The sequence below is a fragment of the Canis lupus genome, chromosome X (genome assembly GCF_003254725.2).
Source record: "Canis lupus dingo isolate Sandy chromosome X, ASM325472v2, whole genome shotgun sequence".
NCBI lineage: Eukaryota > Metazoa > Chordata > Mammalia > Carnivora > Canidae > Canis > Canis lupus.
In genome coordinates, this window is record NC_064281.1 from 95,727,676 (window position 1) to 95,747,933 (window position 20,258).

At 42.5% G+C, this 20,258-nt stretch overlaps 1 protein-coding gene, 1 long non-coding RNA gene and 1 other non-coding gene across 13 annotated transcripts in view; 2 read left to right on the plus strand and 1 right to left on the minus strand.

The window, feature by feature from the left end:
• The first annotated feature begins 1,888 nt into the window (after positions 1-1,888).
• LOC112649569 (U6 spliceosomal RNA) lies at positions 1,889-1,995 on the plus strand. Its single transcript, XR_003129630.1, has one exon. It is a non-coding gene; the product is annotated as a U6 spliceosomal RNA (small nuclear RNA).
• A 5,340-nt stretch (positions 1,996-7,335) lies between these two features.
• Positions 7,336-18,394, minus strand: LOC112649087 (uncharacterized). The gene is made up of 3 exons (XR_007409377.1): positions 18,255-18,394; positions 17,574-17,656; positions 7,336-8,866 (listed from the first exon to the last, which is right to left on the minus strand). It is a non-coding gene; the product is annotated as an uncharacterized LOC112649087 (long non-coding RNA).
• The window catches only part of LOC112649057 (X-linked inhibitor of apoptosis), a 55,867-nt gene continuing 53,532 nt past the window's right edge, over positions 17,924-20,258 (plus strand). For 2 of the 11 annotated variants that reach the window (XM_049107496.1, XM_049107497.1), the window contains exon 1: positions 17,964-18,077. The gene's annotated coding sequence lies outside the window, so the exon portion shown is untranslated. Of the gene's footprint in view, positions 18,078-18,332; positions 18,472-20,258 lie in introns of those variants that run through there. The other 9 variants (XM_049107493.1, XM_025431125.3, XM_025431126.3 and 6 more) reach the window with 7 other exon arrangements.

The following is a 20,258-nucleotide window of genomic DNA, read 5'->3' on the forward strand; positions in this document are numbered from 1 at the left end:
ACTAACCCAGCTGCATATTTTATTTCCCAAGTGCCTAGTATTTTTGATCATTGGCATACATTTTTCTCAGGCTTCCAATACGTTATGTTGAAAATAGTCCACAGGCTTCCTGTGGGTTATTGACTTTTTGAATGTTAGTCCTAATTTTTCCTAATGTCTTGTAACGTGTGGCATACCCAAACAGGAATGGGCCTTGTTCAGACACCATCCTGAAGTAGAAGTGTTGACGTAGTGTGCTCTCTCTGGACAGAAACCTCGCTGCAATCATTATTTAGACCCAACTACCAGTTAAGAGTTCTTTCCTTAACACAGAGATCTTTGCTCAGGAATTTCTAAAGAAAGCCCAAAGAATTAATTGAGGAAAGGTAGCCTACGCTCCAGAAAGAACCAAGTAATAAAAAGTAAAGTATACTGCAATTAACATAGAAGCCAAACTTGTAAACTGCCACTAATATCTTCTCTCCCTTGGCAAAGTGTGGCAAAGGGAAGTGAGTCTATTTCTAGGACAACATATAGATTCTAGGAACTAACCTAAGATATCCAGTTATCTAAAAAATCTGAACTTGGATTTCTTCCAAATCATGATCAATCCAGGTCAGTGCCAGATCATGCAAGAGGGGCCTGAGTCCTTGCATTCACCCAAGGCCACCGCTACTGTTTCTATCCATTGTTGGCAGAGAAATAGCCTTATGTAGATGGCTCTTCCGTGGTGACATTGCACACATCCACACAGCCAAAGGCTTGAACTACCTGAGTTTTGGCGGAATGCCTTGTGATCCTCCTGAAACACAAGAGCACAGGAGGTCTCTAAGGAGGTCATCTTCCACTCACATCCCTATCTTCCCTGGGAGGCTGTCATGAGACAGTTTCTCATCACCTTGGTGGTTCTGATGGGATATGAAGCTCTCTGTCCTATGCCTTCGGAATAGAGCTGCAGAATATAAAACCCCTTAGTGGCAGCCTAGAATGGACTCCTTGGCAATGTTGGAACACCGTTGTTTCCTTGTCCTTTTTAGCGTGTGGAACAAGGATCGTGGGGAGCAGGCACCTTAGACTTGTTCTTTTTTTTTTTTTTTTTTTTGCTGTCTACTTAAGTAATCAAATGTCTAAGTCTAGAAATGACTTGCTGTCTCTTTAACCAGCCAAAGCAGTCAGGCCTTGGCCTTGCCTTTCTCATGTGTAAGCTTGACAGGCCTTGAGCCCTTCTACACAACCAGCTGTGATTACATCCAAAGCATGAGGCTACAGGTGATTCCATTGACAAAGCCTGCATTCTTTTACCCAGTGGAAGCTGCTGCTGTTTATGATACTAAGTGAGGAGCCGAGAAACTAATTGCCTCCCCTTCTTTAAAATGTTGCGAATCCAGAGGCACCTGGGTGGCTCAGTTGGTTAAGCATCTGCTTTTGGCTCAGCTTGGATCATGATCCCAGAAAACCCACAGCACGCGCCCTGCTCAGTGGGGCGTCTGCTTCTCCCTCTGCCCCTCCCCCTGCTCATGCTTGCGCTCTCTCTTTCTCTCGCTCTCTCTCACTGTCTCTCAAATAAATAAAATATTTTAAAAAGATGTTGCAAATCCAAATTTAAGGACATTCTACAAAGCGATTTGCCTAGGCTCCTCAAAAGCCAATGTTCCGAAAGGCACAAAGAAAGGCTGTGGAACTTTACCAGAGACTAAATGAAGTGACAACTAAATACAATCTGTGACATTTGAGCAGATTCTAAATGGAGTTTTAAACACCTCTAAAAGACATTATTACAATAATTAGAGATATTTGAATATGGATTATAAATCAGATAATAACGTTATAATAAATGTTACAATGTCTTGAGTGGAATCACTGTATGTGGTTATGTAGAAGGATGCTTTTGCTTTAGGAAACACTTGCTGTGCTCGCTTCGGCAGTACACATATTAAAATTGGAATGATACAGAGAAGATTAGCATGGCCCCTGCACAAGGATGACATGCAAGTTCATGAAGCGTTCCATATTTCTCAAGGTCTTTACGTAGGAAATACATGAAGTATTCAGAGATTATGTGCAATTTACTCTCAAATGATTCAGGAAGAAAAGAACGTATATTTACAAGAGATAAAGCAAATGTGGCAACATGCTTACAATTGATAAAGGGTATATAGGTATTTATTGTATTCTTAAACTTAATATTTTAAATATTTCAAAAAATTAGGGGAGGAACTATGTTGCAAAGAACATTCTTGCACATATTTTATTGGGCACACAAAACTCTAGGTTATACACTAGAAGTAGAATTTCTAAGTCATAAAATATGAACATCTTTAGCTCTACTAGATATTGCTAAATTACTAAGGTGGTCATACCAGTTTATTCTTCCACCACGTCTCACCACATCTTCACACAACACTGTCAGTTCTCATTTCTGCCAATCTGGGGGGTGCAAGGTAGTATCTCATTACTGCTTTTTTTCCTGACATTTTATTATGAAAAATTTAAACATAAAGTTTAAAAAATTATGCAGTGAATTCAGGTAGTTGTTACATGAGCATTTTGTCATATTTGCTTTATCACACATCTACCCATCCCTTCATCCATAATTTAATTCATCATATTGTTAAATATTTTGAAGTAAATTGAAAACATCTTTACACTTCACTTCTAAACACTTCAGCATGCATATCATTAAAAAGAGTTCAACATTTGCTTACAGATTTTTTAAAAGATTTTTATTTGTTTATTTATTTATTTGACAGAGAACACAAGCAGGGGGAGCCGCAGGCAGAGGGAGAGGGAGAAGCAGACTCCCCACTGAGCCAGAAGCCCCATGCACTGTTGGATCCCAGGGCCCTCAGATTATGACTTGAACCAAGGCAGATGCTTAACTGACTGAGCTGCCCAGGTGCCCCTGCTTACAGATTTTTTAAAAAAGATTTTATTTATTTATTCATGAGAGACACAGAGAGAGAGACAGAGACAGAGACACAGGCAGAGGGACAAGCAGGCCCCATCAGGGTCTCCAGTATCACGCCCTGAGCTGAAGGCGGCACTAAACCGCTGAGCCACCGAGGCTGACCTGCTTACAGATTTTTAAGGTAAAATGTATACACGGTGGAATGCCCAAACCTTGAGTATATATTCGCTGAGTTTTAGCAAATGCATACACCCATGTAACCCAAACCTGTACAAAAATATAGAACATTACCATAACCCCCTTAGAAAGTTCCATAATTACCCTCCAGGTCAAGCCCTGCTCCAACTTCCACCAGGTAACCACTGCTCTGATTTGTTTTTCCATGATAGGTTTTTCCAGGATAGATTAGTTTTGTCTCTTCTAGATATAATATGTACTTTTTGGGGGGACAATTTCTTTCACTCAGCACGTTTTTGAGATTAATACAGATGGTTGCCTCTATCACTAGTTTGTTCCTTTTTACCACTGAGTAGAATTCCATTGCATGAACATGGCACAGTTTATCCATTTTTCTGGTGATAGACATCTACTCTCTTTTCAGTTTGCGGCTATTATGAATAAGGCTGTTATGAACATTCTTGTCCAAATGTTTTTGTGGATATATGTTTTCATCTCTCTTGGGTTTTTATTGTTTTAACTGCATGTCTCTGATTACTAGTGAAATTGAACATATTTTTTTAAGTTTATTTAAGTACTCTACACTCAATGTGGGTCTCGAACTCACCACCCCGAGATCAAGAATCTTATGCTTTTGACTGAGCCAGCCAGGCACCCCAAACGTATTTTCCTATTAGCCATATTTTACTGTATATATTATCTACTTTTATCTTTTGTTCATTTTTCTGCGAAGCTGTCTTTAATCTTTTTTTCCTTAACAAACAGCTTTCAGGACACCTGGGTGGTTCAGTCAGTTGAGCATCTGACTTTTGGTTTTGGCCCAGGTTGTGATCTCATGAATCAAGAGATAGAGCCCCGCATCAGGCTCTCCACACAGTGGGGAGTCAGCGTGAGATACTATCTCTCCTTGTCCTTCACCCCCCCTCCCCCCAAGCACACACTTTCTCTCAAATAAATAAATAAATCTTTTTTGGAAAAAACAGCTTTTGGGAGACCTGGGTGGTTCAGTAGTGGAGCGTCTGCCTTTGGCCCAGGGCATGATCCTGGAGTCCTGGGATCGAGTCCCACATCAGGCTCCCTGCATGGAGCCTGCTTCTCCCTCTGCCTGTGTCTCTGCCTCTCTCTCTGTGTGTCTCTCATGAATAAATACATAAAATCTTAAAAAAATAAATAAAAACTTAAAAGCAGCTTTTTTTTTTAGAGTTTTATTTAAGTCACCTCTACACCCAACGTGGGGCTCTAATTCATAACCCCAAGATCAAGAATCACATGCTCTTCTGAAGGAGCCAGCCACCCACCCCAAGAAGTACCTCTTTTTATTCTGGATGCTAATTATATATCTCTTATGTGTTGTAAATATCTTGTCTCTCCTGTTTATGGTGTCTATTCTTATTTAGAAGTATTAATTTTTGACTCAAATTAACTAATTTTTTTCTTTTAGAGTTGTACTTTATGCCTTGTCTAGGACAGTGATCATTGGTTTAGGGTACATATTCCCTGAAGGTATGTGAAGATTTTTAAGGTGTTTAAGAGTATGGATGGCTTTATTATTTTTTTTAATTTTTTTATTTTTTTATGGATGGCTTTAAAGGAATTGATTTCTAGATCCTCAATTGCCATATAGATTCTTTCCTGAAAGTGAAATATTTCAGTATGCCTGTGTGATGGCCTCTTTCTGGGTCTACTTTTCCTTTCATAAATGCCTGTATCCTTTTTCCCCAGTCTGAATCTTAGTGTTGTTCATACCCCTAAGTATAAAACCTCTGGTGAGCCAAATAAAGGGCAAATCAAAATATTTGTGTTAACAGTGTACACACTGTATTTATATGGAATTATAGAATAAGGAAAATGAATTCCCAGTGAAAATAGAACAGTGGTTGCTTCTGGGGTGGGAATGAAGAATGACTACTTCAAACAAAGAAATACAAGAGCAAATAACATGCATATTGAAGTTTTCAGGACTGAAGTATACTAATGTCTGAAACTTATTTTAAAATGCATAAAAACATTAAGATGGGTCACTGGATGGTATGGGGGCCCAGGGCAAGTTGCCCCAAGATGGGCCACTTTGGCAAAGATTATTTCGAGTTAAAAGAAATCAAAACCTAGGAGATACAGGAAAAGCTCTCTGCCTCCCCCACAATAGCCTAAATTTACATTGGAAAGCAGAGCCTGTACCAGGAAGAGAGCTATGAACAGAGACTCCCCTTTACATAAGGAACTTACCTGCATACTAGGACAACCTTGTTTTTCCAAACATCCCCTTTCACCTTCCTGCTAATGGCCTTCTTTGTAGCCTCAGACCTCTCCTTAGTTCCTATAAACTTCATATTGCCTCACTGTCTTTGTAGCCTCAGACCTCACTGTCTTTGGAATTTCCAGGTCTGTAGATTTATTATATGTATGCCTATAAATTTTGGTTTTCTCCTGTCAGGCTGTCTCATGACAATCTAAGTTCATTTAGAAGGATCACAGTGGGGCAGCCCGGTGGCTCAGCGGTTTAGCTCAGCCCAGGGCCTGATCCTGGAGACCTGGGATCGAGTCCCATGTTGGGGTCCCTGCATGGAGCCTGCTTCTCCCTCTGCCTGTGTCTCTGCCTCTCTCTCTCTCTCTGTCTCTCATGAATAAATAGGTAAAATCCTTAAAATTTTTTTTTTAAATATAGAAGGATCATAGGGCAAAGGTAGGTCTTGCACCTCAACAATGAATAGAGGGATGGGTAAATGGAAAAAGAGGTATTAAAATGAACATAGCAAAATGCTAATTGTAGAATCTAGGTGTCAAGGACATGGACATTTATGTACAATTCTATCAATTTATTTACTTGTTTAAAACAAGTAGATGGGGCAGCCTGGGTGGCTCAGCGGTTTAAGCACCTGCCTTTGGCCCAGGGTGTGATCCTAGGGTTCCCGGATCGAGTCCCATGTCAGGCTCCCTGCATGGAGCCTGCTTCTCCCTCTGCCTGTGTCTCTGCCTCTCTCTCTATCATGATAAATAAATAAAATATTAAAAAAAAAATAAAACAAGTAGATGCTGAGGAAGATTCCTCTAGTCAAAGTCTTGTGTCTTTTTCTGCTTCTGTGAGACAGGTCCATGAGAACAAAGCAATGAGAGCTGTGGTAAATACTGAAGGTGTCAGTGCCTTGTTTCATCCAGGCAACAAATTCATGGCAGGGCTCTGCCTATCTAGCTTAGAATTCAGAATTGAGATCACTGTTACAAGGAATGCATTAACACATTTTTATTTGAATTGAAAAATAAAAAAGTCAGACTTTATTTTTCTTTTTTTTTAATTTTTATTTATTTATTTATTTATGATAGTTACAGAGAGAGAGAGGCAGAGACACAGGCAGAGGGAGAAGCAGGCTCAATGCACTGGGAGCCCGATGTGGGATTCGATCCTGGGTCTCCAGGATCGCGCGCTGGGCCAAAGGCAGGCGCTAAACCGCTGCGCCACCCAGGGATCCCAAAAAGTCAGATTTTAAAAAACAAAGTAAGAGACGCCTGGGTGGTTCAGTGGTTGAGCATCTGCCTTTGGCCCAGAGTGTGATTCCGGCCGGGATCCTGGGATCGAGTCCTGCATCGGGCTCCCTGCATGGAGCCTGCTTCTCCCTCTGCCTGTGTCTCTGCCTCTCTCTCTCTCCCTCTGTGACTGTCATAAATAAATTAAAAAAAATATTAAAAAAAATAAAAAAATAAAAAAATAAAAAGTCTCATTTGACTTTTTTTTTTTTGGATGAATAGGACTGACTGCCAGTTAGATTATGTAGCGGGCATTTCTATTAATTGAATAAACTGAGGCCCCTGAGTGGCTCAGTCAGGGGTAAGCATCTGCCTTTGACTCAAGTCATGATCCCAGGGTCCTGAGATAGAGTCCCACATTTGGCTCCCTGCTCAGCAAGGAGTCTGCTTCTCCTTCTGCCTGCCACTCCCCCTACTTGTGCATTCTCTTCTCTCTGTTAAATAAATAAGATCTTTAAAAAATATATATACATATATTAGTTGAATAAACTAAGATCAGTAGCTCCAAAAACATATGATGAAAATATAGTTAAAGCTCAAGATAAAATAGAAACGTTTATTTTAAAATACTATATTAAAAAAATACTATATTGACAAATATTTATTCAAATTAATAATATTTTAATTTTTCCAACCCTTTCCAAGTATATCAGGTTAAATAAGTGAAAAAGTATAGAAGTCTACTTACTAGTCATCTATAAAACCTTTTTTTGTATAATCCCTAGAAGGTAAGAAAGTGAATGATTCTAGTGAATGAGTAACAACTCCTTTTGCAAGTCAGACGGTTTGCAATTCTTTGCTTTCAACAAATTTGAAGGGAAATTTAATCAGGTAGCCAGACAATAGATCAAAAAAAGACATTTCTGATAGATCACTATATGATTTTTGGCAAACAACTCAGAAAGAGCTCATAAATAAATTTGCTATTACAATACTATTTATATTTTCAGATTCTTACATGTCTGAACAATTTTCTCAGTGTATCTATAAAAATAAAAACAGAAATAGAACTGAAACTGAACTCTTTTTTTTCTAAGATTTTATTTATTTATTCATGAGAGACACAGAGAGAGAGGCAAAGACATAGGCAGAGGGAAAAGCAGGCTCCATGCAGAGAGCCTGATGTGGGACTCGATCCCGGAACTCCGGGATCACGCCTTGAGCTGAAGGCAGATGCTCAACCGCTGAGCCACCCAGGCGTCCCAAAACTGAACTCTCATTCCAGCAACAGGTTGTATTTATCCATCCATACATGGGGAGGGGAAAAAATCCAGTTCATTCAAGGGTGAATTTACAATAAAATTTGACTTTTAGGTTTTCCATTCATTTATCAAGATGTATAAAAAATTTATGTTTTGAGCAATTTTAAAGCAATAATAACAGTTACAAATAACTCCAGCCAGAGGAATTTTTTAATAGCTAAAAATATGTTTATAGGACACTTGCTAACAAACTGTTTTATATTCCTATTTCTGCTGCAAAGAAATATGATAGGGTGATCAATAAAGTACTTTTAAGCATAAAAATATATCACATTAAGATAAAATTCTATGGGGGAAGTAGAAGTGAAAAATGAATTAAAGACAAAAATAGAAATTTTCTGGCTATTAAAGTTTATTCCTTTAATTTTCAAATGGATGACAGTGGATATCAAATGACTATGGTATTTAGATTTCATTTAAAATAATGATAGATTTGGTTTTTATGCCACCATTTATAATATATTGGAAATTACATCCTTTGTAATTATTTTAACTTATAATGAAAACATTTTTATGTCACATTAAACATGTAAAAGTGGATCCATAACTTTTCAAGATTCTTTGAGGGATATGAGAGCAAACAGCATGAAAACCGCTGGTCTATGACATCATTTCCTACCCTATGATGAAATTATACTGTCTTGTATTTCTTTTTCTTTTTAAAATTTTTTTCTTACATCAATTAACCCACTTATTATAGGTTAGCAGTGTTTCAGTTGGTGGAGCTTCTACTGGTCTTTCAACAACTTCAGTCCTCTGATGGCCGACTTTACCATGACTGCAGAAGTGGTGTGATACGCTCAGGTGCCACCAGCTACGGTTTTCATGCTGGAACCACAGTGCAAGATCCCTATAGCTTGTCTTTTCATCTTCGTTTTGCCACAGAAGGAGCAAGTGTACTTGGCTTGCTGGCTTATTTCAATCTTCTTCACCATTTTCCTGAGGGAGGAGCTGAGGTCCTGCATTTACTCACAATTCCCACCTTTTTGGTGTTTAGCCATGTTGCCGCAAACTACATCTGAGTCCAGAGAGGAAGAGACTCTCTTGTATTTTCTTTTTTTAATTTTTAATTTATTAATTAAAATATTTATTTATTTTAGAGAGAGAGGAGAAGCAGGACTGTGGGATGGGGAGGCAGACTCCCCAGGACTCTGAGGTCATGGCCTGAGCCAAAATCGAGTCAGACACCCAACTGACTGAGCCACCTAGGTGCCCCTAATTTTTTATTATTTTATTATTATTATTTATTTGTGAGAGAGCAGGAGCAGGGGAAAAGGGAGAGGGAGAAGCAGACTCTCCTGCTGATCAGGGAGCCCAACGTGGGGCTCGATCCCAGAACCCCAAGATCATGACCAGAGTCGAAGGCACACAACTCTTAAGTGACTGAGCCATCCAGGCACCCTCTCTTGTATTTTTTTTTAAGATTTTATTTATTCATGAGAGACAAAGAGAGGCAGAGACATAGGCAGAGGGAGAAGCAGGCTCCCTGTGGGGAGCCAATGTGGGACTCAATCCCAGGTCTACAGGATCACACCCCAGGCTGCAGGCAACACTAAACCACTGCGCCACCAGGGCTGCCCTGTATTTTCTTTAAAAATGTCAAAGTTTGGGTGCACCTGGGTGGCTTAATCGGCTAAGCATTTGACTTGGTTTCAGCTCAGGTTGTGAGGTCAGGGTCTGCTTCCCTCTCCCTCTGCCCTTCCCCGCTCCCCTGTGCATTCTCTCTCTCTCTCTCTCTTTTGTTAAAAAAATAATAATAATAAAAAACTTAAAATGTCAGTTTTGCCTTTTACATTTCCTGTCTCTAATCAGCCTGGAATTGGTTTCCTCAAAACATAGCCCAGATAGACACAGCACCGGAATCAGCTGGAGACTGCGCAGAAGCTTTACATTTCCCTCAAACATGGCCTAGCTTTACTGACTGAATCACCTGAGTGGGGATTATCCAAGAATTAGCAGTGTCAAAAAGCTGTTCAGGTGATTCTGGTTCACCATGAGGTGTGGGAACCACTGGTTTATGAGGCCAAATAATTTAATGTGCCATGCAAGCTGTCAGGGACTGGACTATATTCCCCCCCAAATTCATGTTGGGGTCCTAACCCATGGGACCTCAGAATGTGACTGCATTTGGAGATAAGGCTTTTGAAGAGGTAATTAAGTTAAAATGAGGTGATTAGGGTGTGCTCTAATCCAATATGACAGATGTCTTTATTGAGGAGCGATTAGGACACAGAACCAAGAGGGAAGACCATGTAAAGACAGAGAGAAGACAGCCATCGGCAAGCCTAGAGGACAGATCTTAGACGTGAACCTGCCAACACCCTGATCTCAGACTTTAAGCCTCCAGAACTGGGACAGCCCGGGTGGCTCGGCGGTTTAGCGCCGCCTTCAGCCCAGAGCCTGATCCTGGAGACCTGGGATCAAGTCCCACATCGGGCTTCCTGCATGGAGCCTGCTTCTCCCTCTGCCTGTGTCTCTGCCTCTCTCTCTCTCTGTCTCTCATGAATAAATAAATAAAATCTTAAAAAAAGAAAAAGTTTTAAAAAAGCCTCCAGAACTATGAGAAAATAAATTTCCATCATGTAGGCCACCCAGCCTGTGGTATCCTGTTATAGCAGCTCGAGTAGACTGGATTTTATCTGGGCTACCTCCCTAGAGCCTCAGGTCTCTTTTCAGGCTCCATCCAACCCCCCCATCACCACTTATCTACACCTCTGCCTTACTAGTTTTTTTTTTAAGATTTATTTTTATTTATTTATGATAGAGAGAGAGAGGCAGAGACACGGGCAGAGGGAGAAGCAGGCTCCATGCACCGGGAGCCCGACGTGGGACTTGATCCCAACACTCCAGGATCGTGCCCTGGGCCAAAGGCAGGCGCGAAACCGCTGAGCCACCCAGGGATCCCCCGCCTTACTAGTTTTGAGACCTTGGGCAACCCAACCTATCTGTCCTCAGTTTTCTTACTTGTAAAATGGGGATAATAACATTACCTCCCTAGAGTTGCAGGATGATTAAATGCGATCATCTATGTAACGCACTGAACACAATGTAAACATAAAAAACAATAAATGTTAGCGGCTCCGCCCATACCATAAGGCATTCACTGCCATTCTCCAATTGCATGTTGTTTTGTTCCCCCTCCATGAGTCAGCACATCTGTTCACATGTCTGCTTAGAATGCCTTTCTCCCACTGTGTCAGCTAGCTAACTCTTGGTTGTCCTTCAAGACTGAAATCCCTGTAGAGCCAGCTCTGATTCACTCTTCTCCCTCCCCCTCTTCTGGAGCTCTCCTCTAGATTCCCACTGCACCCTGTGCTTGCCCCTACCAAGTGAGATGCCATTGCAGGGGTTTAGGCAGAGGAGTGACCTGATCTGGCTTGAGTACCTACCATATGCCAGGCATCATTTTAGGTTCTGAGTCAAGACAAGAATAAAAAGAACACTTAACTTATAGGGTGACTGGGATCCCTCGGTGGCGCACCGGTTTGGGGCCTGCCTTTGGCCCAGGGCGCGATCCTGGAGACCCGGGATCGAATCCCACGTCGGCCTCCCGGTGCATGGAGCCTGCTTCTCCCTCTGCCTATGTCTCTGCCTCTCTCTCTCTCTCTCTCTGTGACTATCATAAATAAATTAAAAAAATTTAAAAAAAAAAAAACTTATAGGGTGACTGAGAGGATTAGGAGAGACAAAATATGCCAAGCACTGAAGACAGTGCGGCTGATGGTAAACTCTTTGTAAATGCCAACAATTATTATCTATCTCCATCCAGGACACTTCCTCGCATCTATTGACATCTGTGGCTTTGGGCTCATAGTCTTCCTCCCTAAACACAAATCCCACTAGCATCCTGGGTGATGACCCCTCCAACACACTAGCACCTCTCCTGGACCTCAATTCCTGTAGCTTTTACCTCCACCCTACTCCAGACACACCGTGACCTCGATATTGTTGTCGGACTTTTGCAGACTGAATACATGGTGTACAACCATAGGAATAGATTAAAAATCCCAGGTCAAATTTTCTATTAGCTTGAGAGTGCGCTCTTTGGTCCCTACCCCAAACAAGCAACAAGTCTCTTCTGTATGACTGAGTCCTGGAAGATAAAGAAAAAAGAGAAAGGGAGGGCTGGCTGGAGGTGCTAGTTTTATGGGCACCAGATAAGGGCAAGCACCTTTACGACTGCTCAAAGAGAGGAAATTATAATTGCAGTCTTTCTGGCAGCAAGGAGGGAGAGGTTAGCAATCAAGACACCCAAGCAAAAGTCAGGAGACTGAGGGGCAGGTGCTGCTGATAGACACTATTCAGCATGAACGACCTTCACAGAGGCTGTTCTCCGTTGATGAGTCAAGAGTAATCCTATGCAGGCGTGTACCCCTTCCTGCCAGAAGGTATATAGCTCTGAGGGCAATGTCTGGAAGTCAGGGCTCACCCCGCCTTCCTTCACCCAAAACAACTCTGCTCTTAAATTAGTTGGGCTTTCACTTTACAACTGTATTTGCATAAAGGGTTATAGTGTTAAACCTTGGCTGTTCTTCTCAGCAGATATCTACATATGTTATTTTCCACAGAATCCACCTGCCATCGAGGTGTGGCAACCATTCTCAAAATTCTTCTCTCCTTATCTACATCTCATCACTTTTAGCCTCTACAGATTTGTTCTTTTTCCTATTCAAGGTTAATGCCACTACTCATGCTTGATTCCATCTCTTATTTCTGCTGGGTCTTTATGCTATCAGTTTTCCTTTCTCCACATTAAATTGCCGTTTGGAGTATTTGGCAATGGCTTGACATTGGCAATTCCATATAGTTCAAGCTAACATGCCTTTATTCTTTTCCTCTCTAAATAATCCTCCTCAACCAAAAACAATTACAACAAAGCATCCTTATACAGACAAGAGTAACCTCTTTGTAGATTGTGTTTTTCTAACTTCAAACTTCCGTGTGTCCAGTCATATAAAACCTAAATATCATACCCCAGCTATGTCTGCTTTTGCTGTTCACATTTCCCAACTGACAATTCACCTAACAAGTATTTAGCAAGGGTCTGGCATGTTTATGAAATTTTTAAAAAGATTTTTATTTATTTATTCATGAGAGACAGAGAGAGGCAGAGGCAAAGGGAGAAGCAGGCTCCATGCAGGGAGCCTGATGTGGGACTCAATCCCAGGACTGAGGGATCATGACCAGAGCAGAAGGCAGATGCTCAACTGCTGAGCCACCCAGGAGTCCCTGTTTATGAAATTTTTATTCACTCATTCAACAAATATCTTCTAAGTATCTACACTGCCAGACATTGTTCTAAGTACTTGGGACAGATCAGTGAATGAAATAAAAATTCCTGTCCTCTTGGAGCTTATAGTCTAGTACGGGTTGGAAGGAGGAGACATATAATAAACAAACACGGGGCACCTGGGCAGCTCAGTGGTTGAACATCTTCCTTTGGCTCAGGTCATGATCCCGGGGTCCTGGGATCAAGTCCTGCATCAGGCTCTCCACAGGGAGCCTGCTTCTCCGTCTGCCTATGTCTCTTTCTCTCTGTGTCTTTCGTGAATAAAGAATAAAATAAAATCTTGGGACGCCTGGGTGGCTTAGTGGTTTAGCCCAGGGCATGATCTTGGAGTCCCATGTCAGGAGCCTGCTTCTCCCTTTGCTTGTGTCTCTGCCTCTCTTTCTCTGTGTCTCTCTCATAAATAAATAAATAAAATCTTAAAAAGGGAAAAGGATACTCCTTAAAAAAAAGAAATAAAATCTTTAAAAAGAAACAAACACGATAAAGAAAATAACCATATAGCATGCTACAAATAGATACCATGGCGGGGAGGTAGAGCAGGGAAGGGAGATTGAGAGTGTTATGAGAGAAGTTGTAATTTCAATATGGTAGTCATGGTGGGCCTTATTGAGAAGGTGACAATTAAGCAAAGACTTGAAGGAGCTGAAGGACAAGCCATGGATATATTTGGGGGAAGTGTTCCAGGCAGAGTGAACAGCAAGTGCAAAGGCCCTGAGACAGGAAAACTAAAGGAACAAGGGGTAAGAATAGTAAGAGATGAAGACATTGAGGTATGAAGGACTCTGATTGTGTAGAGCCCTTGTATTAGTTATTTACTGTTGGGTAACAAATTGCCCTAAAATTTAGCTACTTAAGGGGTACCTGGCTGGCTCAGTTGGTGGAACATATGACTCTTGATCTCAGGGTCATGAGTTTGAGTCTCACAATGGGTGTGGAAATTACATATAAAAATAAAAACAAGTAAGTAAAATTTAGCTATTTAAAACAGCAATACACAGGAATTCAGGAGGGTTTTGGCTGGGTGTTCCTGGCTTTGGGTTTCAAGAGGTTGCAGTCATTGGAAGTGTGGGTCTGAAGAATCCTCTTCCAAGGTGGCTCACTCATGTGGTTGACAAGTTGGTGTTTTGGCTGGGTGTTCCTGGCTTTGGGTTTCAAGAGGTTGCAGTCATTGGAAGTGTGGGTCTGAAGAATCCTCTTCCAAGGTGGCTCACTCATGTGGTTGACAAGTTGGTGTTGAGAAGAAGGGGCAGCCTCAGTTTTTCCTTGTGTGGGCCTCTCATGATACTTGAGTATCCCCGTGACATACCAGCTGGCTTCCTACAGAGCAACCAATCCAAGACAGAGCAAGGCAGAAATCACAATGCCTTTTAGGACCTAGGCTTTTAAATCATATGCTATCACTTCCACAGCATTCTATTAGTTTACACGAGTCAGCTCTAGTTCATTGTAGCCAAGGGCATGAAGAGCAAGAAGTGAAGATCACTAGAGATCGTGTTGGTGGCTGGCCACGAAAGCCTTTGTAGGCCATTATACATCTTTGACTTTTTTCTGAGTGAAATGGAGAGCCACTGAAGGGATTTGAGCAGATAAATGACAATGATCTGGCTTATTAGGACAACTCTGGCTGCTGTGTAAATACACTGGAGACAGGCAAGGAGGAGGTAAGCTGGAAGACCAGAGAGGAAGCTAAAGTATAAGAGAGAGACAGACTAGGGTCATAGTGGTGTTAATGAGAATTGGTGATACTGTGGATATATTTTGAAAATTGAGATGGACAGGATTTGCTGAGAATTGGATAAGGGATGGAGGGGGTGGATTAAAGATGACTCCAAGAGTTTTGGAGGAATCACAAAAAAGAGTTAAGACACACATTTTACCATAAATGAACTTAAAATATAGGTGAGATAAGACATGTACACAAACAGCTATACAACATGGCAGAAAGCACTGTGTTTCATAACAAAGGCATAAATTCAAGTGCCAAGTGAGATGAAAAAGTTCTGGAGGTGGATGTTGAAGGTACTCAATGCCACTGATCTGTATACTTAAAAAATGGCTCAAATGGTAAATTGTATGTAATATACTCTCTTTTTTATAATGATCTGTATGCCCAACAACAGGGCTGGAACTCACAACCTGAGATCAAGAGTCGCATTTTCCACTGAGCCAGCCAAACACCCCTATGTTATACACATTTAATTACAGCTTTTAAAAGGTGCTAACAAAACTAAAAACAAAAATTCAAGTGCCAAGAGAGTTCAGAGGAGGAAGAAGGAATCAGAGAAGGCTTTGAGTAAGGGCAGTCCTTCTTCCTAGGCACAGGGAGCTATTTGAGTAAGTGAATGGAAGGCCGGAAAGCTGGGAAAGGGCAGTAACTGTACTTCTATGGTTAGCAGTTCTGTTTTGTTAGAAGATACGTCGTTTGTACTAAAACTGCAGTTGATGACTGATGTCAGCCTTCAGTGACCGGCTCAAGTGACCTCAAGGAAGAATCAAAAACAGGAAGAACCGGAAAACCAATTAAGCAGAGACACGCAAGCAATATTTTTAAACAATTAGATATGATAGAAACGTAACGTATTAAGATGACCTCAGGGTCTTTCTCGTCTCTACGTGGAAATCAATAAACGGTAACTTTTACAACCGTAACAAATTATACCTTTTGATGCGCAAGTATTTGGACAGCTGCTTGCAAGCAGGCATACCCTTTGCCCCTTTTGTATATATAATCCCGGGGAGCTACGAGGCCTTGGAGCCAGTCTTTAGAGCAATCCGGAAGCCTGTTTTCCCAGGCTATCATTCTGAGTAAGACAACGGATAAAGCATTTACTAACCTACTTTAAGGATGGTTTTCTTTCAGTTGACAGTACGGAGCCCAAGGGAAAAGTGAACAGAAAGCTAAGGAGTTTTAACATAATCTGGGAAAGTAGTGTTGAAGGGTTTAGGTCACATTGCCTTGTGCAGTCGGTACTGCAGGGTACCAGTCCTAGGGATAGAGAGGCAAGTCAGGAGACCAAGTAATGGTCAGGCACATCTGGAATCAGAAGATCTAGGTTTGGGGATCCCTGGGTGGCGCAGCGGTTTGGCGCCTGCCTTTGGTCCAGGGCGCGATCCTGGAGACCCGGGATCGAATCCCACGTCGGGCTCCCGGTGCATGGAGCCTGCTTCTCCCTCTGCCTGTCTCTCTTTCTCTCCCTCTCTCTGTGACTATCATAAATAAATAAAAAATTAAAAAAAAAAGAAGATCTAGGTTTGAATCACTGTTCCAGCTCCCACACATACCAGCAGTGTGACTTTGGGCAAGCCATCTAAACTCTCTAAACCTCAGTTTCTTCATTTGTAAAATGGAAATAATGGTAGTTACATATTTCATAAGATTGCTGTGAGAATTATTTTTTTAAAGATCATTATTTATTCATGAGACACACACACACACAGAGAGAGAGAGAGAGAGAGGCAGAGACATAGGCAGAGGGAGAGACAGGCTGTCTGCCAGGAGCCCGATGTGGTGCTCAATCCCAGGACCCCAGGATCACGACCTGAGCCAAAGGCAGATGCTCAACCACTGAACCACCCAGGTGTCCCAATTTTTTTTTTAAGATTTTTATTTATTTATTAATGAGACACACAGAGTGAGAGGCAGAGACATAGGCAGAGGGAGAAGCAGGCTCCATGCAGGAAGCCTGATGTGGGACTCAATCCCAGGACTCCGGGATCACCCCTGAGCCAAAGGCAGACGCTCAACTGCTGAGCCACCCAGGTGTCCCTGCTGTGAGAATTTAATAACTGTTTGCTTGCAATTACTATTACCCAATGTCAGATGTGGGATTCTCAGAGCTATGACAGTAAAAGAGGATTGGAGGGGTAATATTTAGCAAAAGCCTAAGAACCAAAGAGAAGTCTCTTCTCTCCTCTCTTCAAGTTCCCTTCTCAAGAAGGGAAGCATCATTTGAGGATGCAGGTGATACTTAGAATCTTCCTCTTGATATGAAACACTCTCATTCAGAATCTCTCATGTCACTACACTAGCGTATAAGGGAGCCTAAGTCTGTGAAACAAAATTCATTTGGCAACCTTACAGCATATTTGAAATAAATCCAGGATATGATCAGCATATTATGTCCCAGATTTCCGGTTTCCCTGCCTCCTGCCCTCTTTCCTATTCATTTTCCCTTTATCTCTCAATCCCCATCCTGTTCCAACTGAATGTCCTTTCCGTTTTATCCTTTCCATCTAGGGCACGGACCGTATTCTAATCTCAATTCCCTCATTTATTAGCTGCATGCTAATGGAGGGCCTTTTTTTTGTGTATATATATATATACATATATTTCTTTTTTTGGAGTTCGATTTGCCAACCTATAGCATAATACCCAGTGCTCATCCCGTCAAGTGCCCCGTCACCCCCACCCCCCGCCCACCTCCCTTTCCACTACCTGTTGTTCGTTTCCCAGAGTTAGGAGTCTCTCATGTTCTCTCTCCCATGGAGGGACTTTTCTTCTCTGGGCCTCAATAGCCTCTGTAAAATGGGTTTAATGAGAGAGGGCCTATCTTACAGGGTTGTCAAAATCACAACAAAGAACGCAATCTATGCCTCACACAGTGCTTGGTCGGTAGTGAGAACTCAACTGGTTCGCTCTCTTTCCATCCGTAACTTTACCTCTACCCCCTGCTGCTCAACACCAAAGCCCAGCAGGTAACAGCCGTGGGAAAAAACACCTCGAGGTGGAAGAGGAAACCTTCGAGCTGGGGGCGGGGACTGCGAGGTACCCACTGCGCAGGCGCGCCCGCTGGGTCAGGTTCTGGCTTCCAGCCGGGGGTGGGGGTTGGGGGGAGGGCTTCGATCGTCCGGGCTGCCCCCTTCCGGCCCAGGGAAGTGGCGGGACCTTGGCTGCGCCCTGGGAGGGCTCAGCACTAATCCAGGACGCCGGGGCCCAAGGGTAAGTTCGAAAATGGCGGAGGGGGAAGAAGGAGGGGCCTTACAGGGCGGGAGGCTGGCCCCGGGCGGGGACGGTAGAAAGGAGCTTGCGGCGGCGCGGGGGGGCCCTTGGCGCGGCCGGGGCCTGAGACTGACCGACCGCGGCCGGAGTCTGTGTGAGGCCCTGTCGTGGACGCACCTCGGGTTCCCCGGCTCGGGGCTCCTCCGGGCGACGGGCGGGCTGCTGGGTGCGCCTGAGGGAGACGGAGAGACTTCCGTTTCCTTCTAGGCTGGGGCCCGGCCGCAAAGCGGAGTTGGCATTTCCAGATTGGGGCTCGGGCCGCCCCTCCTCCAGGACCCTCCCCTCCGGACCGCGCAGGGCGCCGCGGGCGATCCGGGCTGGCTCTCCTGGCGCGGTGGGTACTGCCTGTACGGGCTTCCTCCTCCTCCTCCTCCTCCTCCTCCTCTTCCTCCTCCTCCCCCCCTCCCCGCGGGCCCCGGCGCTGCGGGGAGGGGCGGGAAGGCCGCCCCTGTGCGGCGCGGGTGGCCCAGCCGGAGCTCCTTGCCGAGGTTCCCGGGAGCACAGAAAGAAGGCGTGGGTGGGGGCGTGGGTGGCTGCCTGGCTTCGGGCTTGCCCGGTGCCTTCTTAAACCCGGGAACCTCTAAGGTAAATCGAGTCAACTTTTTTTTTTTTTAATGATCAAAGGGACCGCCCCTCCCACCCCCCAATTTGGTGCGTGTGGCAGGTATGGAGCTGGGTGGAGTGTGCCTGGCGAGGGCACGTGAAGCAGAAAGAATAGGAGCCAAAGAGCTTCCGGAAGAGGAAATTAGCTAGTAATTCTTTCCAATCTTTGCTGTCCTAGTCACTTCCCCAGTATATTCTGTGAGTAAAACAAAATTCAGTCTAACTTTCAGTTTCATTATTTTAACTCCATAATACACTTAATTGTTTTTGATAGGAAGGGGGTGGTTATTGCTGAAACTAAACAGCCCCTTCCACCTCCAAAAAAAGAAAAAGGTCAATCAGAGCTTCGTAAAGATCTGTCCGATTTTAATAATCTGCTACTTTGCCTTCAAATGTAATTATATTACTAGGTCTCTCACCCTATGCCTTATTCTCATTGATGCATAGAAATATACTTTTGTAAGACTAGAGGTTGCTGTACTGTTCTTTTTTCCCCTTTTTTTCACTTCGAATTTCTTACAACCAGTTCAAGAGAACACGATTACAGACAGCCATCTTAGAACTTTAACATTTTAGAGTTGGAAGCGATCTTAGTCCAATCCTCTTATTTTGCAAAAGCAGAAACTAAGGCACAAGAAGATTCGTGGCTTGCCTAAGACTACTCAACTACTTAGATTAGAACCCAGCTTGTCTGGCTCTTCGCTCACTGCTCTTTCTGAGCAACTGCTGTGCATAGCCTCCAAGCAAGAAAATTAAATGTTCAACTCACCGCACACTTGAAGCCTATACTACTTTGTATCATACAACTGTGCAACTACCTTCTATGTATTTAACATGTTTATCGAAACCAATGCTTGAGATATTTTCTCCCGTCATTCAAGAAGTGGCAACAGTTTAGGTTAATAAGATTTATGCACACATGCACATATGCATATTTGAATATGCTCAGAGAATTTCTGGAAGGATACACCAGAAAAGTGTGAACAGTGCCTACTTAATAGAGGGATGGAGAAGAATATGATGCTTTTTAATTTGCACTTCACATATGGCCTAATGTACTGTTTAAATTTTTACCATAAACAAGTATTGATTTTAGAATTAAAAATAGCTTTTAAAATTCACACACCTACATGTATATCAACATAAGTATTTATCAATGGTATGTAAATACATATATGCATTTACATATCATTGGTTTGTATTGTAAAATCCACTGTGGCTTCTGTCAACCCAGCTGGCAAAGCAGGCCTGATTATCAGATGCTCACATTTCTTATTTTCTCTTATGGCACCTAGTATAAGATGGTAAAGAGAATATATGTTATTAATCTTTATAGAATTTTAGAAAATGTGCTAAACTTTTTATTATCAAATAATATAGCAAGTCATAACATTCAAGATACACAGTTTGATGCAATGAAAAAATCTGAATGTAGAATCTTTGTGGATAAGAATCATTTTTAAAAATTAAGATTGGAAGGGTCCCTGGTGATAAGTACTTCAACTCTTTTCTTTTTAT